The 13,237-nt window shown below is 49.2% G+C and overlaps 12 non-coding genes and 2 pseudogenes across 12 annotated transcripts; 5 read left to right on the forward strand and 9 right to left on the reverse strand.

Annotated features, from left to right (window-relative positions):
* Nucleotides 1–116: 116 nt before the first annotated feature.
* Nucleotides 117–307, reverse strand: LOC137990144 (U2 spliceosomal RNA). The gene has a single exon (XR_011121162.1). It is a non-coding gene; the product is annotated as a U2 spliceosomal RNA (small nuclear RNA).
* Nucleotides 308–574: 267 nt separating this feature from the next.
* On the forward strand, nt 575–694 carry LOC137990172 (5S ribosomal RNA; annotated as a pseudogene).
* Nucleotides 695–1,741: 1,047 nt separating this feature from the next.
* On the reverse strand, nt 1,742–1,904 carry LOC137990194 (U1 spliceosomal RNA). Its single transcript, XR_011121207.1, has one exon. It is a non-coding gene; the product is annotated as a U1 spliceosomal RNA (small nuclear RNA).
* Nucleotides 1,905–2,090: 186 nt separating this feature from the next.
* Nucleotides 2,091–2,280, reverse strand: LOC137990147 (U2 spliceosomal RNA). Its single transcript, XR_011121165.1, has one exon. It is a non-coding gene; the product is annotated as a U2 spliceosomal RNA (small nuclear RNA).
* Nucleotides 2,281–2,547: 267 nt separating this feature from the next.
* LOC137990169 (5S ribosomal RNA) lies at nt 2,548–2,665 on the forward strand. The gene has a single exon (XR_011121186.1). It is a non-coding gene; the product is annotated as a 5S ribosomal RNA (ribosomal RNA).
* A 982-nt stretch (nt 2,666–3,647) lies between these two features.
* LOC137990191 (U1 spliceosomal RNA) lies at nt 3,648–3,813 on the reverse strand. The gene has a single exon (XR_011121204.1). It is a non-coding gene; the product is annotated as a U1 spliceosomal RNA (small nuclear RNA).
* A 197-nt stretch (nt 3,814–4,010) lies between these two features.
* LOC137990145 (U2 spliceosomal RNA) lies at nt 4,011–4,205 on the reverse strand. The gene has a single exon (XR_011121163.1). It is a non-coding gene; the product is annotated as a U2 spliceosomal RNA (small nuclear RNA).
* Nucleotides 4,206–4,472: 267 nt separating this feature from the next.
* Nucleotides 4,473–4,592, forward strand: LOC137990166 (5S ribosomal RNA). Its single transcript, XR_011121183.1, has one exon. It is a non-coding gene; the product is annotated as a 5S ribosomal RNA (ribosomal RNA).
* A 985-nt stretch (nt 4,593–5,577) lies between these two features.
* LOC137990188 (U1 spliceosomal RNA) lies at nt 5,578–5,740 on the reverse strand. The gene has a single exon (XR_011121202.1). It is a non-coding gene; the product is annotated as a U1 spliceosomal RNA (small nuclear RNA).
* A 198-nt stretch (nt 5,741–5,938) lies between these two features.
* On the reverse strand, nt 5,939–6,131 carry LOC137990197 (U2 spliceosomal RNA). The gene has a single exon (XR_011121210.1). It is a non-coding gene; the product is annotated as a U2 spliceosomal RNA (small nuclear RNA).
* Nucleotides 6,132–6,426: 295 nt separating this feature from the next.
* LOC137990171 (5S ribosomal RNA) lies at nt 6,427–6,548 on the forward strand (annotated as a pseudogene).
* Nucleotides 6,549–6,913: 365 nt separating this feature from the next.
* Nucleotides 6,914–7,032, forward strand: LOC137990142 (5S ribosomal RNA). Its single transcript, XR_011121160.1, has one exon. It is a non-coding gene; the product is annotated as a 5S ribosomal RNA (ribosomal RNA).
* A 975-nt stretch (nt 7,033–8,007) lies between these two features.
* Nucleotides 8,008–8,171, reverse strand: LOC137990174 (U1 spliceosomal RNA). The gene has a single exon (XR_011121188.1). It is a non-coding gene; the product is annotated as a U1 spliceosomal RNA (small nuclear RNA).
* Nucleotides 8,172–8,365: 194 nt separating this feature from the next.
* LOC137990150 (U2 spliceosomal RNA) lies at nt 8,366–8,556 on the reverse strand. Its single transcript, XR_011121168.1, has one exon. It is a non-coding gene; the product is annotated as a U2 spliceosomal RNA (small nuclear RNA).
* Nucleotides 8,557–13,237: the final 4,681 nt, after the last annotated feature.

The following is a 13,237-nucleotide window of genomic DNA, read 5'->3' on the forward strand; positions in this document are numbered from 1 at the left end:
GTCCTGTCGTGTCGTGCTGTCCACTCGCTGCTATGCTACCTAGAAAAGAGAAGAGAATGTGAAGGTTGGTTGCTTGGTCATTTGTTCTGCTTTCACTTGATTATTTCTTACCCAGAGGGAAGTGGGCCACGATCGGAGGTAGTTCTATACCGAGGCAAACCGTGGCCGGGACGAGGCAAGCCTCTTTTCCACGGCCCAGTTCCAAAAATCAGTTTAATATATGAGCTGCTCGATGAGCAGCTATCAGATATTAAGCTGATAAGAACAGATACTACACTTGATCTTAGCCAAAAGGCCGAGAAGCGATGCCCGTAAATGCTCACAGCGGACAAGGTGCTCCCAGTCTCATGGCCACGAGATATGGTGGTCCGATTACAATCCCGTGCCAAGGAAGGAATGCCCAAAGCCAACCTGAAAGCGAGGCGCACACAAATCGCCCTTGTACAGTGGGCAGCAGGACCAGCATTGCATGGCACTTGCGTTGACGGCAAGGACAAATGCACATTGTGCTTGCTCTGACCTCGTTTTTTTATTTTCCCTTATAACAAAGTTTTTTTTTCACGGCGAATTACTTGTCTAGGACCATACAGCACAGGGAAAACACCGTTTCTCGTCCGATCACCGAAGTTCAGCCCTGTCGGGCGGGGTTAGTACTTGGATGGGAGACCGCCTGGGAATACCGTGTTTGTAGGCTTCCCTTTTTTTTTCCTTCTGTACACTTGATTCTCAAAAAATCTCAGTTTCCTTTAATAAAGAACATTCCAAACCAGGTTTTTTTTGCACAAACATGCCAAGATATGTCAAAGATGAGACATACAACAAAAAACAAAGGGGTTCACAAAGAAAGTGAAACTTGTATGTCCAAAGGAGCGGCTTGCGCAGAGATCTTTATCAATCAACGTTTATGAGACACGAAAGCAGCTGGAACGTGTGAGCAGATCTTAAATCCAACGTTTAGACATGAAACGTCTTTTTTCGTGTGAGCAAAGAACAGGATACGACAAGTAAAAAAATGCATGCACTGTTATGCATTAGATGGAAGTTAACCTAGCCCGGATGATATGCATACAACGAAGGCTACAACACTACAACATTGATCCTGCGAAAAAACGTGACTTACGTGACGTAGCGCACTTCAAAGTCTTACTGTTCCCTGCTCAACACGGACAGTACGTATTCAAAGGGCCGATAAGACACTATCCTGACCATGAAAGATTTACTTTTTATGATAACAATCCAATTAACTGATAACATAGAGAAACCACAAAGTGTGTGGCCACAGAAATGTAACGCCAACTGATCTGGCGGTCACAGTTACTCAATGCAAAACGGGCTCTCCAGAACGCACATAACACCAACGCAAAACAAATCTATCGCGATGGAGCAGTACAAACACACATCCACTTACGTTTTCGAAACGATGCACGAGGATAAGAGCTCGAAGGCTGGCATTTTCGATGTCCAACTCGTCGATCGATGGAAATCGATGCGGCTGCGACGGACGTCCAGACGCACGACAGTTACGGCTGGAGAATGAACAAAAATAAAATCCGATGCGGCTGAACAGTCCTTTGCAAGTGCCACTTCCACGGAACATTCACCTACAATTTCAGCAGTGGAAACAGACAAATAAACTCACCTTCCTTAGTCCTTACACCGCCACCGCAAGCTCCTTCCCTGCCCTGCCTGAAACGTTACCAACAAACCTTCCATTAGCGTCATTTGCCACAGAGGGCAGGTCCGGGGACTAGCGCGAACGCAGGTCCCCACTACCAGAAATATCCGCTCGAGTTACCCACATTTGGGGTAATCGCAAGGGTCAACCAATCGAAGTGCAATGAAAGAGCCTCACCTTGAGAGGACTGCCTCACTGATCACAGTGCCTCCCGCTTTCAGGTAAGTATGCCTTTTCAACCTCTCCGGAACCGCAAAAACGCAACTTGTCTGCGCATACCATGTGGTAATGGGGGTCACGTGCTCCTCGTCCTGTCAGTCATCCAACCAAATGTGCTATGCTACCTAGAAAAGAGAAGAGAATGTGAAGGTTGGTTGCTTGGTCAATTCTGCTTTCACTTGATTATTCTTCCCCAGAGGGAAGACGGCCACAAAAAGGTAGTGCTATAGAGGCAACGTGGCCGTTCCCTCCCGGCAGGTACTTTTTCCACGGACAAGCCCCCAAAAAAAGTTTAAAATATGATCTGCTCGATGAGCAGCGTATCAGATATTAAGCTGATAAGAAACCGACTACACTTGATCTTAGCCAAAAGGCCGAGAAGCGATGCCCGTAAATGCTCACAGCGGACAAGGTGCTCCCAGTCTCATGGCCACGAGATATGGTGGTCCGATTACAATCCGTGCCAAGGAAGGAATGCCCAAAGCCAACCTGAAAGCGAGGCGCACACAACGATCGCCCTTGTACAGTGGGCAGCAGCACCAGCATTGCATGGCACTTGCGTTGACGGCAAGAGGACAAATGCACATTGTGCTTGCTCTGACCTCGTTTTTATTTTCCCTTATAACAAAGTTAATTTTCACGGCGAATTACTTGTCTACGACCATACCACAGGGAAAACACCGGTTCTCGTCCGATCACCGAAGTTAAGCCCTGTCGGGCGGGGTTAGTACTTGGATGGAGACCGCCTGGGAATACCCCGTGTTGTAGGCTTCCCTTTTTCCTTCTGTACACTTGATTATCTCAAAAAATCTCAGTTTCCTTTAATGAAAGAACATTCCAAACCAGGTTTTTGAACACAACATGCCAACGATATGTCAAAGATGAGACATACAACAAAAACAAAATAGTTCACACGAGAAAGTGGAACTTGTATTCCCAAGGGAGCGCGTGCGCGCGAGATCTTATCAATCCAACGTTTATGACATGAAACGTATCTTTTCGTGTGAGCAAAGAACAGGATACGACAAGTAAAAAATGCATGCACTGTTATGCATTAGATGGAAGTTAACCTAGCCCGGATGATATGCATACAACGAAGGCTACAACACTACAACATTGATCCTGCGAAAACGTGACTTACGTGACGTAGCGCACTTCAAAGTCTTACTGTTCCCTGCTCAACACGGACAGTACGTATTCAAAGGGCCGATAAGACACTATCCTGACCATGAAAGATTTACTTTTTATGATAACAATCCAATTAACTGATAACATAGAGAAACCACAAAAAGTTTGGCCACAGAAATGTAACGCCAACTGATCTGGCGGGTCCTCAGTTACTCAATGCAAAACGGGCTCTCCAGAACGCAACATAACACAACGCAAAAGAAATCTATCGCGATGGAGCAGTACAAACACACATCCACTTACGTTTTCGAAACGAACGATGCACGAGGATAAGAGCTCGACCCGCTGGCATTTTCTTGTCTCACTCGTCTATCGATGGAAATCGATGCGGCTGAAATAAACACGTCCTCTCGCTCTCTCTACGGCCAAGAATGAAAGAAATAAAATCACAGTTTTGCAGTGCACCAAGTACGGAACATTCACCTACAATTTCAGCAGTGGAATTCACAAATACAACTCACCTTCCTTAGTCCTTACACCGCCACCGCATCTCCTTCCCTGCCCTGCCTGAAACGTTACCAACAACAAACCTTCCCATTAGCCAACTTTGCACCGGGGTTTGGTGCGGGGACTAGCGCGAACGCAGGTCCCCACTACCAGAAATTATACTCGCTCGAGTTACCCACATTTGGGGTAATCGCAAGGGTCAACCCAATCGAAGTGCAATGAAAGAGCCTCACCTTGAGAGGACTGCCTCCCTGATCACAGTGCCTCCCGCGTCAGGTAAGTATGCCTTTTTTCAACCTCTCCGGAACCGCAAAACGCAACTTGTCTGCGCATACCATGTGGTAATGGGGGTCACGTGCTCCTCGTCCTGTCGTGTCGTGCTGTCCACTCGCTGCTATGCTACCTAGAAAAGAGAAGAGAAATGTGAAGGTTGGTTGCTTGGTCATTTGTTCTGCTTTCACTTGATTATTTCTTCCCCAGAGGGAAGTGGGCCACGCTCGGAGGTAGTGCTATACCGAGGCAACCCGTGGCCGGGACGAGGCAAGCCTCTTTTCCACGGCCCCCAGTTCCAAAAATCAGTTTAATATATGAGCTGCTCGATGAGCAGCGTATCAGATATTAAGCTGATAAGAAAGAGATACTACACTTGATCTTAGCCAAAAGGCCGAGAAGCGATGCCCGTAAATGCTCACAGCGGACAAGGTGCTCCCAGTCTCATGGCCACGAGATATGGTGGTCCGATTACAATCCGTGCCAAGGAAGGAATGCCCAAAGCCAACCTGAAAGCGAGGCGCACACAACGATCGCCCTTGTACAGTGGGCAGCAGGACCAGCATTGCATGGCACTTGCGTTGACGGCAAGAGGACAAATGCACATTGTGCTTGCTCTGACCTCGTTTTTATTTTCCCTTATAACAAAGTTAATTTTCACGGCGAATTACTTGTCTACGACCATACCACAGGGAAAACACCCGGTTCTCGTCCGATCACCGAAGTTAAGCCCTGTCGGGCGGGGTTAGTACTTGGATGGGAGACCGCCTGGGAATACCCCGTGTTGTAGGCTTCCCTTTTTCCTTCTGTACACTTGATTATCTCAAAAAATCTCAGTTTCCTTTAATGAAAGAACATTCCAAACCAGGTTTTTTGAACACAACATGCCAACGATATGTCAAAAGATGAGACATACAACAAAAACAAAATAGTTCACACGAGAAAGTGGAACTTGTATTCCCAAGGGAGCGCGTGCGCGCGAGATCTTATCAATCCAACGTTTATGACATGAAACGTATCTTTTCGTGTGAGCAAAGAACAGGATACGACAAGTAAAAAATGCATGCACTGTTATGCATTAGATGGAAGTTAACCTAGCCCGGATGATATGCATACAACGAAGGCTACAACACTACAACATTGATCCTGCGAAAACGTGACTTACGTGACGTAGCGCACTTCAAAGTCTTACTGTTCCCCTGCTCAACACGGACAGTACGTATTCAAAGGCCGATAAGACACTATCCTGACCATGAAAGATTTACTTTTTATGATAACAATCCAATTAACTGATAACATAGAGAAACCACAAAGTGTTGGCCACAGAAATGTAACGCCAACTGATCTGGCGGGTCCTCAGTTACTCAATGCAAAACGGGCTCTCCAGAACGCAACATAACACAACGCAAAAGAAATCTATCGCGATGGAGCAGTACAAACACACATCCACTTACGTTTTCGAAACGATGCACGAGGATAAGAGCTCGACCCGCTGGCATTTTCTTGTCTCACTCGTCTATCGATGGAAATCGATGCGGCTGAAAAATAAACACGTCCTCTCTCTCTCTCTCTACGGCCAAGAATGAAAGAAATAAAATCACAGTTTTGCAGTGCACCAAGTACGGAACATTCACCTACAATTTCAGCAGTGGAAATTCACAAATACAACTCACCTTCTAGTCCTTACACCGCCACCGCATCTCCTTCCCTGCCCTGCCTGAAACGTTACCAACAAACCTTCCCATTAGCCAAGCCAACTTTGCCACCGGGGTTTGGTGCGGGGACTAGCGCGAACGCAGGTCCCCACTACCAGAAATTATACGCTCGAGTTACCCACATTTGGGGTATCGCAAGGGTCAACCCAATCGAAGTGCAATGAAAGAGCCTCACCTTGAGAGGACTGCCTCCCTGATCACAGTGCCTCCCGCGTCAGGTAAGTATGCCTTTTCAACCTCTCCGGAACCGCAAAAACGCAACTTGTCTGCGCATACCATGTGGTAATGGGGGTCACGTGCTCCGTCCTGTCGTGTCGTGCTGTCCACTCGCTGCGCTGCTATGCTACCTAGAAAAGAGAAGAGAATGTGAAGGTTGGTTGCTTGGTCATTTGTTCTGCTTTCACTTGATTATTTCTTCCCCAGAGGGAAGTGGGCCACGCTCGGAGGTAGTGCTATACCGAGGCAACCCGTGGCCGGGACGAGGCAAGCCTCTTTTCCACGGCCCAGTTCCAAAAATCAGTTTAATATATGAGCTGCTCGATGAGCAGCGTATCAGATATTAAGCTGATAAGAACAGATACTACACTTGATCTTAGCCAAAAGGGCCGAGAAGCGATGCCCGTAAATGCTCACAGCGGACAAGGTGCTCCCAGTCTCATGGCCACGAGATATGGTGGTCCGATTACAATCCGTGCCAAGGAATGAATGCCAAAAAGCGAGCCAACCTTGTACTGAGCGGCACAACGACGCACACACACAACGATCACCCTTGTACAGTGGGCAGCAGGACCAGGACCAGCATTGCATGGCACTTGCGTTGACGGCAAGAGGACAAATGCACATTGTGCTTGCTCTGACCCTCGTTTTTATTTTCCCCCTTATAACAAAGTTAATTTTCACGGCGAATTACTTGTCTACGACCATACCACAGGGAAAACACACCGGTTCTCGTCCGATCACCGAAAGTTAAGCCCTGTCGGGCGGGGTTAGTACTTGGATGGGAGACCGCCTGGGAATACCCGTGTTTGTAGCTTCCCTTTTTCCTTCTGTACACTTGATTATCTCTCAAAAAATCTCAGTTTCCTTTAATGAAAGAACATTCCAAACCAGGTTTTTTGAACACAACATCGATGCCCGTAAATGCTCACAGCGGACAAGGTGCTCCCAGTCTCATGGCCACGAGATATGGTGGTCCGATTACAATCCGTGCCAAGGAAGGAATGCCCAAAGCCAACCTGAAAGCGAGGCGCACACAACGATCGCCCTTGTACAGTGGGCAGCAGGACCAGCATTGCATGGCACTTGCGTTGACGGCAAGAGGACAAATGCACATTGTGCTTGCTCTGACCTCGTTTTTATTTTCCCTTATAACAAAGTTAATTTTCACGGCGAATTACTTGTCTACGACCATACCACAGGGAAAACACCGGTTCTCGTCCGATCACCGAAGTTAAGCCCTGTCGGGCGGGGTTAGTACTTGGATGGGAGACCGCCTGGGAATACCCCGTGTTGTAGGCTTCCCTTTTTCCTTCTGTACACTTGATTATCTCAAAAAATCTCAGTTTCCTTTAATGAAAGAACATTCCAAACCAGGTTTTTTGAACACAACATGCCAACGATATGTCAAAGATGAGACATACAACAAAAACAAAATAGTTCACACGAGAAAGTGGAACTTGTATTCCAAGGGAGCGCGTGCGCGCGAGATCTTATCAATCCAACGTTTATGACATGAAACGTATCTTTTCGTGTGAGCAAAGAACAGGATACGACAAGTAAAAAATGCATGCACTGTTATGCATTAGATGGAAGTTAACCTAGCCCGGATGATATGCATACAACGAAGGCTACAACACTACAACATTGATCCTGCGAAAACGTGACTTACGTGACGTAGCGCACTTCAAAGTCTTACTGTTCCCTGCTCAACACGGACAGTACGTATTCAAAGGGCCGATAAGACACTATCCTGACCATGAAAGATTTACTTTTTATGATAACAATCCAATTAACTGATAACATAGAGAAACCACAAAGTGTTGGCCACAGAAATGTAACGCCAACTGATCTGGCGGGTCCTCAGTTACTCAATGCAAAACGGGCTCTCCAGAACGCAACATAACACAACGCAAAAGAAATCTATCGCGATGGAGCAGTACAAACACACATCCACTTACGTTTTCGAAACGATGCACGAGGATAAGAGCTCGACCCGCTGGCATTTTCTTGTCTCACTCGTCTATCGATGGAAATCGATGCGGCTGAAATAAACACGTCCTCTCGCTCTCTCTACGGCCAAGAATGAAAGAAATAAAATCACAGTTTTGCAGTGCACCAAGTACGGAACATTCACCTACAATTTCAGCAGTGGAATTCACAAATACAACTCACCTTCCTTAGTCCTTACACCGCCACCGCATCTCCTTCCCTGCCCTGCCTGAAACGTTACCAACAAACCTTCCCATTAGCCAACTTTGCCACCGGGGTTTGGTGCGGGGACTAGCGCGAACGCAGGTCCCCACTACCAGAAATTATACGCTCGAGTTACCCACATTTGGGGTAATCGCAAGGGTCAACCCAATCGAAGTGCAATGAAAGAGCCTCACCTTGAGAGGACTGCCTCCCTGATCACAGTGCCTCCCGCGTCAGGTAAGTATGCCTTTTCAACCTCTCCGGAACCGCAAAACGCAACTTGTCTGCGCATACCATGTGGTAATGGGGGTCACGTGCTCCTCGTCCTGTCGTGTCGTGCTGTCCACTCGCTGCTATGCTACCTAGAAAAGAGAAGAGAATGTGAAGGTTGGTTGCTTGGTCATTTGTTCTGCTTTCACTTGATTATTTCTTCCCCAGAGGGAAGTGGGCCACGCTCGGAGGTAGTGCTATACCGAGGCAACCCGTGGCCGGGACGAGGCAAGCCTCTTTTCCACGGCCCAGTTCCAAAAATCAGTTTAATATATGAGCTGCTCGATGAGCAGCGTGAATGGCAGACCAAAGGTCACCAGTCGACAGACTCATCCAACGCCTGAGGCATTGGTCACCAGTATTAGGCGACAGAGGCGAAATAAAACTAAGCAAATCAGGTGGTACAGAGGGTGAATTAAGCAGGTGGCCCGAAGCGAAAAACGAGCTTGTTGGAAACATAGAGGCGATGACTCCATCCGCCCCCCACTGGCGGGCAAAATAACGTCGACGTCTCCGGGTTGAAAAACGCTTGAAGAGCAAGGGGAGGTGGAACTTGACACGGGCCTTTGCTCCCTCAATGACGGCGAGGGCCCCAGGTTGACAGAACGAAAGCGGTAGTCATTGCGGGCCAGCCAGATGTGAAACTTACAGGCACACAACAGGTAACTGAAGACTTTGGGCACTGCGTGAAGCTCAGTGGAATTGAAACCAAAAAGTAAATGGCGACGCTCAAGCACAGGACACATAGGCGAGAAATGAAAAAGGAGGGACTGTAGCCAACCAACAACACTTTGAGCAAGGGGACACACAAAGAGCAAATGCGACAGTGACTCGACGACAGGACCACAAAAACAAGCGGAGGAGACAGATAAACCAAAAGAGAGAAGACGCTCAGCAGTGTAAATCACACCATGAGCTACCTTCCAGGAGAAATCAACAACAAAGCGGTCAAAATCAAAGAAGTGGAACTGGCGCCACGTATCATACCAGTAAAGGTCCCCAAAGGAGGGAAAGAACTTAACTACACAGTGCGGTGTGACAGAGGAACAGGATAAAAGAAACTGGTAACCGACTTTGGCAGAGAAAAAAAGCCACGGAGGCGACAACGTGAGGGTCAGAGGATGCGAAAACCAAAGTTCCCCGGGAGGGGGAAAAAGAGCCACCAAGCGACTCCCAGGCCAAAAGCAAAGAGGAGTAAAATGGCGGTAACAGGGACCTGTCGAAGGCAGCGGGACGGGAGAAAACATCAAGAGAGGAGGCAGCAAAACACGATTGAAACCAGTACGACACAAAGGAGGACCAGCTTGACGAGGACAAAGTAGACCGTTTGACCCACTGACCCAGAAGCGACCAAACCTTGAGCTTAATGTCCACCACCGAGAAACCTCCCAGCGATGTGGGCTGAACGACCACAGCACGTGCAACGAGCTCCCGCTTGGTTTTCCAGAAGAATGAGAAAACAAGGGAGTTAAGTTCTTTAAGTACCCAGGGGGGCATGTGGACCAGGGATGCCACATACCAAACCCTGGCGAGGGCCAGGCAATTGATGACCAAAGCCTTGCCATGAAAAGACAAGGAGCGCTGACGCCAGGAGGAGAGGACGCGTTCCACAGCCTCTATCCGAGGCCGCCAATTAGTTCATCAATGTCATGCGGGCCAATGAAGACTCCGAGGATTTTAAGCTTAGAAGATGTCCAGTCGAGAGGGACAGGGGGGTCAGTTCGGCCAGCCCAAGACCCCAGCCACAAGCCGCGAGACTTTGTCAGGTTGAGCTTGGATCCAGAACCAAGCTCATACCTTGTGTAGGTGTCAAAAACAGCCCTAATGGAGGCATCGGAGGACAAGATGAGCGATGTGTCATCCGCGTACTGGGAAATTGGAGAGAGCGGTGAGGGCAGTCCAGGCAGCAAAGGTCCAGTAATGGCGGGATTTGCTCGAATATTGGCGGCCAAGACCTCAGCGACCATAACATACAGCAAAGGTGCGAGGGGGCAGCCTTGACGCACCCCCCGTGTGAGACTGAAAAAGTTTGAGACATGACCGTTAACAATGACAGCACTCTGAACAGCATTATAGAAAAGGCGGATCCAGCGCAGAAAGGAGGTTTGGAAACCCATTCTGCAGAGGGTGGCATGCAGAAAGGACCAATCAACGCGATCAAACGCTTTTTCTTGGTCGAGCGAGAGGATGGCACAAGGAGACCCGGATTGCGTGGCGTAATGGACCATGTCTCGGAGATAAGCGACGTTCTCACCAATATAACGACCGGGGACACCACAGGTTTGATCCTCAGCCACCACGGCATGAATAACCTTCAGGAGACGCCCAGCGATGACGCGGGCAGCGAGCTTGTAGTCCACACTAAGGAGGGAAATTGGCCGCCAGTTACGAGGGTTCAGCCGGTCACCCGTCTTAAAGATGAGAGAAATGATGCCTCGACGCTGAGAGAGGCTGAGAGTGCCAGCCTCATAACATGAGTTCAGGACGAGCACGAGGTCCTGTCCGAGCACCGGCCAGAATTTGACATAAAACTCCATAGGGAGGCCATCCAAGCCCGGGGTCTTGCCTCGAGCCATCCCACATAAAGCAGTATAACACTCCTCCGACTGGAGAGGACCATCACACTGTTGAGCCTGGTCGGCGGACAAGGTGGAGGTGAGGGCGTCGAGCAGGGAAAGAGCCACGTCCCCGTCAGTAGGCTCGGCACTAAACAAGTTAGAATAAAAGGAAGCAAAAGCCTGGCATAGGTCCTTTGAACTCGAGACCACTGTGCCATCATCGCATCGAAGTGCTGAAATAAGTCGGTCGGCGGCACGCTTCTTTTCCAGACGGAAGAAAAAGGCCGAGGAGGTTTCACCTTCCTCAACCCATTGGCCCGAGCACGGACTTGGGCTCCCCGAGCTGCCTCGAGGTCTAGGGCAGCAAGGGCAGACAGGGTAGAATGGTACGGCTCAACACAGGAGGTGAAACCGGCATCAACACGGTTCTTAAGATGCCCAGCTAGTCGGCCAAGGAGGTCTCGACACTGCGATGTTTTCTTTCGAGCGCTCAGCGCAATATTTAATTGTGAGGCCTTTGATTTGGCTCTTGCCCTTATCCCACCACTTAGCTAGTGACGGGAAGGACAGCATGGACTGCCTCCAAACGGACCAAAAATTAGTGATATGCTGGATATAGTCCTCATCATTGAGGACAGAAATGTTGAGCTTCCAGAAACTGTCCCAGGAGCAGCAATGTCTGGGACACTACAAGAAAGCACCACACCACAGTGATCCGAAAACGGACAAGGAATAATATCGCAAGTCAAGACTGATGGTAACAGGAGTACGGGGCACCAATGAGATCAATACGGGAGGCCATAAGGCCGTCTGAGCGAGTCCAAGAGAAGGCAGAATCGGAAGGATGCAGGTGCCTCCAAATGTCCAGACAACAGCAGGAGTCAAAAAGACGTTTTAAGGTAGCAGTACTTTCGCGGGAAGTGTCAGAGACATTGGAGCCCCGACGATCGAGGGCGCGGTCGAACACAGTGTTAAAGTCCCCGGCAAGGAAGGTCGGATAGGTGGGATCAACCCAAGACGAGACGTCGTCCAGGAAGTCGTCACGGGCTGGGTTGCGATTGGGGGCGTAGAGACAGCAGATACGAAACGGGTGCCCAGAATGGGTAAAGTGGCAAAAAACAACACGCCCAGCGGTGTCACACCAAGAGCTCGTAAGGGTGACCGTGGGGCGGAATAAAATGATGCAACCACAAGAGTGTGCAGAGCCAACAGAAGCAACTGCATTAAAACCAGATGAACGAAACCAGACTGACATTCACTGTCTGAAGAGCAGTGGGCCCTCTTGTAGGCAGACAATGTCAGGGACCTGAGGAAAGGAACGTAACCAGTGCAGAACACCAGCGCGCTTGGACGAGTCCCTGAGACCATTGGTGTTTAAGGAGAGGATAGAGAGAGCCATAACTGAGAAGAAAGAGAGAGACAGCACAACTAGGAGCGACGGCTCCGAACCGGGGCAGGGGGAGCCAAGGAGGGAAGGCCAGAATGAACAGCCCTCCCAGACTCCCTGCCCTTTCCAGACTTCGAGCGGCCGGGGACCGCAGAACCAGGAAGAGGTTTCTTCGCTTTCTTCTTAGACTTGACCTGATCATCAGAGGAAGCCTCAACATCCGAAAGTCCACGCTTAGTGACTGGTGAATCAGTCAGCTCGACCTCGTTAACCATTACGGGAGACAGAGATAGAACCTGTGGGGTATTTACAGGGGTTACATTGATGCCCGTTAAAGGGTCATCGTCACTAAATATACTTTGACTGTATTCAGTCTCATTAACTAGTTCATTATCATTCGTATCCATTTCTTTTCCATTATTACTATTATCCATTTCCATTTCTTTTCCATTAACTACAGCATTATTTGTCATTTCTTTTCCAGTAACTACATTATTACTATTATCCATTTCCATTTCTTTTCCATTAACTATAGTAGTATTGTCCATTACACCAACTACGTTACTACTAGTGTTAACATTGTATTACTCTGTGGCGCAGCCAAACCATCAGACGCAGCGGCGGGGGAGGCAGCCACCTGCACGCGCGTCGAGGACCCACCATTACCGTTTTAGGGAGGGCCGCACCCTCCTTAACATTTACTGGTGGCAGGAGAGGCCATGGGTGGAGTACCAGGGGGGATAACTCATTGTCCCTGAGGTCGGTGTGGGAACCCCAACTTGAAATACCAGGTTGCGTGGGGGCAGGAGGACGAAGGGTTACCCCCTCGTCCCCAGAGTCCTCATGGTCAGAGCTTGCAGGAGAAGTGGGAAGGTCCTCAGGACCAGAACTGACATCCAGGAGGGGAGGCAGCGACTCCGGGGGAGTGGCACCAACAACAAGTGAAGCGGACGGATGGGCGGGGGTCGCAGGCGAAGATGGTGGGTTCCCCCAGGCATTGGGGGGGTTGGGCAATCCCTGGCCATGTGACCAGGCTCCCGACACCTGCGGCACTTCCCGCGCAAGTCACAGTTTTTGGTGAGGTGTTCCCCACGAC

This window comes from Montipora foliosa, unplaced genomic scaffold, assembly GCF_036669935.1.
Source record: "Montipora foliosa isolate CH-2021 unplaced genomic scaffold, ASM3666993v2 scaffold_66, whole genome shotgun sequence".
NCBI lineage: Eukaryota > Metazoa > Cnidaria > Anthozoa > Scleractinia > Acroporidae > Montipora > Montipora foliosa.